This window comes from Cherax quadricarinatus, chromosome 79 (genome assembly GCF_038502225.1).
Source record: "Cherax quadricarinatus isolate ZL_2023a chromosome 79, ASM3850222v1, whole genome shotgun sequence".
Taxonomy (NCBI): Eukaryota; Metazoa; Arthropoda; class Malacostraca; order Decapoda; family Parastacidae; genus Cherax; species Cherax quadricarinatus.
Genome location: NC_091370.1, coordinates 14,890,866 through 14,895,206, shown reverse-complemented (window position 1 = coordinate 14,895,206; position 4,341 = coordinate 14,890,866).

Here is a 4,341-nt window from a genome sequence, read left to right as displayed (position 1 = left end):
ACAATACTTAAAATTGGAACTTGGTTACACTGATAAGGATATGGACTCAAGCTAGTTGCTGATATGTTTGACTTGGGAAGGGACGAGGATAATTAAACTGTACAAGGAAAAGGCTCTTTATCGACACTCATAATGCGTAATAGTTTAACATAAACATACATTTTCCTATTTCCTATTTTCACTTTCCTTTAGCCAATCGATTGATATTATGATTATATTCGTTTTCAGAAATTCAAAAATTATCAAGGTAAGCACAGAACTGTTCAAAGTCTGTAAACAAGAGGCAGCAGACATGTGACTTTAATAACCCTATTACAAACTAGAACAAAACTGCAACAAAAGATCATGACCAACAAATGTAAAAAATAAGATTACCATTATATACACAAAAGCGATTGGAAGCTAAACTTTTTTCACTGTGGTTATTTTGCATACAGTACATATGACGGGCGAAAAAGTCTACGGATGTAGTATACACAGATTTCCAAACACATTTGACACAGTACCACCACACCGTAGCTTTCTGACCAAAATAAAGGCGTAGAATCACTCCGTAACTTGCTGGCTAAACTAAAGGTGCAGAACCACACCGTACCTTGCTGGCTAAAATAAAGGTATATCTGGAGGGTGTTCCGGGGGTCACCGCCCCTGCGGCCCAGTCCATAGCAACTTGGATATATGTTACGAGCGAAGTTCCTCACGAATACTTACTACCTCAGCTCGATCATTCTCACAGTTAACGAAGTTCTCGAAAACTTCATAAAACCTCCAAAACGTCAAACTTTAATGGTGACACAAAACTGGGGAAAAAAAATTGCAGCCTCCATGGATGCATGTAGGATTATTCAGATCTGCATAAGTAGTTGCAGTGGATGGAAACGTGCAAGATGAGTTTCAGTGGTAATAAATACAAAGTATTCTGGATATAGCACTCTTAGATATAAGTATAAAATATTTTGAAAAGCTAGACGAGAGAAGACCTAATATGTACTACGAAATGTCTAATTGCGAGTAGCGATGTTTTACATAGAAATTTGGAGGATAAACACCAAGAACAATACTGACTGTATAACTCACTTATCTGGCTATCTCATGTTGAATATGGTGTACAACTGGTCCCCAAATTACATAATAGCTAAAGATAAACTGAAAAGAGCACATATAAAGGGGCAACTAAGCTCGCACCTTCATTGAGAAATAAACATGAAGAACTCGTGTGGAAACGAAAACAACGAGATCTCACTCCATCCTTTATAATACAAGACATAAGGAGGGCCCCACTTTACAGTGCTTCGCTGTATGGCGTTTCGCTTATGCAGTGGTTTTCAGTTATACCCATTCTTCATTTATTCAGACTTCTTACAATAAATATATTCACCACTCACTACAAGCCAAGGACGAAAATATTTTAAGGTAAGTAATGTCTGTACTATATATACATTATTTTAGGCCTAGTTCTATTGCTCACTTAATAAGTGATAGTGTAAACGTGTTATCAGGCTTTTTCATGCAGTTGAAAGTTAAAAAAAAGGGCTATATTTTACTCTACGGCGGCCCGTCTGCACTTGATATACTCAAGAAAAATAATTTAAATGAAAAGCGATTCAATTCATGAAACTGCGACATACAACTTCGAAGTAAGATGTGCAACACAAAGATGGGTAAAGAATTCTTTTCAGTTATGGGTCACTGAAGTTTAAAAGTGCCAAGAAATTTAGTCCTTTAAAAACCAGCTGAACAAGTACTTTTCACCCAGCGAATTCAACTACAACTGAAGACGGGGTGACTGTGGCCATGGAACCCTGACACTAATTAAGAAACCACATCAGGACTGACTGATCATGGTTCACATGGAGTATAGTACTGGCGGAAGCACAAATAGCAGTACTGACGGTGCTCTTAGTAGTAGTATTAGAAGCAGATGAAGCAAGTATATGATTCCTTGATGTCTCCAACTTCCCTACTCTGTACAGTACGCTATCTTATAAAACTCCTCTATATAGCTGCATTTTTTATAAATGCGATTAAAAAGCACATCCAAAATTGAACATCGCGTGGAAAGACCCTCGTAATGTGTGCTGCTCTATTTTCGATGCAAATTTTGTTTTCAGTTTAACTGACGAAAAATTGTTATATTTGAAATTTTCTGTACGTCATGGAAATAGGTCACCCAGTTTTTAAAGCCTAAAACTTAATGTTTAACACCTAGGCAATTAGTACCACAAGCCTATTATATAAGACGCCAAAACTGAACGTAGATATGGTTATATGCTCGTACTATACATATTGCATATATGGATCTGGCTCCTACGGCAGTTTACAACCGCCATAACTACTGGAGGAAAAACCGGCAATGTGACCGGAGGGCAGGAAGAGAGCCTTCTGCTATACTATCCTAAGCTCACCCAGCCAAAGAGGAGAACCTTCTGCTATACTATCCTAACCTCAACTAGCTAAAGAGAATTTGAGATAATTGGACTGTTGTTGTTAGTCCTCAGCAGGTAGTCTCCTTATGGACCATGTGGTATTCTACTGTCTGCCTTTCCTACGCACTTTTCTTCCTCCTCCTTTTGTCCTCACCCCCTTCTCCTCTTCTCATCTCTTCCTTATCTCATCTCCTTATCTCTCCTCATCTTTTCCTTATCTCTCCTCTTCTCATCCCTTCCATACCTCTCCTCCTCCTAACCCTTGCATGTTTGAGCCTTCCTGAGAGCTGGTGGCTTCATGCATATAATTCATGGATGTGTACACAGTTTTTACAACTGTCGCGTAGCCTTGCAAGAACAGATGTAAATGCAGTAAAAATGAATGTCGTGGAACGTTTCACCGCTGCCAACATGCTATTTAATAACAGAGCACGTAACTGCCACTCCAACTGACCAGAGTAACTACCGTCGCTGAGCTAATTCTCCAGAGAATCAGTGTGAATAACTATGAGCCGTGTCATCGTCAAACCAGCAAGCAATGGAGACCATTCTCGTAAAGTTATTGAGGGAGACTAAACTGTATCGTTATTTCTTGTAAATAAGAGGAAACACGTGTAAACGTGGAGACTTTTTTCTTTTTTCAGTTCACAGTATAAGTTGAACCAGAAACAATGCACGATACCACAGTCATAGTCACCATTAAACGTATCTTGTCTTTCTCGGCCACCTTGTTGCTAGACGTATCGGGGCTTGTGGTTGAACATATTTTGATAATTTTACTTGGGCCACTAGATGACTTGAACCTACCTAGCATGGGTCAGTAGGCCCTTCTTTCTTATGTTCTTGTGTAACCCAACCTAACTCTACATAAGTTAGCCTAATGTAAATTATATAGCCTAAAAACTAGATGTGGTTCGGTCGTTGCACGATCCGAGAAAGGTATCCCTGTATCTTATAAGCCCAGCTCCCTCTACTTCAAACCACGCAGGGTTGAGTTTCTAACGCAGTTAAATATCAACGATGCAGATTTGAAGACAATCAAAAGAGGCATTTACAGATTAATACATCGAAACTAATAAACGAATTTCTTCAATAAGAAAAAATAGCAGACAAGTCAGAAGAGGAATGATACATGAAGACAGGATAAAGCAATCAAACCTTGTATCACAAAGGGAGATATGATTATTACGTACACGATACTCAGAGGGCACACAGACAGGCTTGAAAGATGGAGGACCGGGACACGTGGGCATAAATGGAAGTTTAATACGGTGAGTCACAGGGATATTACAACATACTTCTTGAGCCTCTGAAAGTGGTGCAAGAACCACTTCAGTCTGTAAAAGTGGTGCAAGAACTACTTCAGTCTGTGAAAGTGGTGCAAGAACCACTTCAGCCTGTGAAAGTGGTACAAGAACCACTTCAGTCAGTAAAAGTGGACTAACCAGAGTCCATACAGTTTTACAAGCCTGGGTAATGGCAGTACAAAGAGCAGAGATTCGACTCCCGCAGTCACACAGAGAGATTAGTGAGCATATACCGACATAACGTACACACAGACACACACACAGGAACAGACACGCACACTGTGGCTGCAGGTGACTTGACTGGTACTTATTACTCTGCTCCCCCCCCCCCCGCCTCTCCTTCCCCTTCTCATGCTCAACAAGATTTCCCAAGTCAAGATATTAAATCAGTGTGACCTTAATTTGTCCATTGCGTGCCTCTTGCAGCCCTCTCGCTCCCTTCTAATGAATTTATTGCCATTATTACCACATCAAGGATAATTATACATGCATACATTCATGTCTATATACAGTCCTAGGTTTATACATATATTCATACAGAAAGGTGGCCTGGGGGGAGGGTGGGGGTTCAAACCGTGGTACCTAGATTAACAGGTTCAGCATTTTAC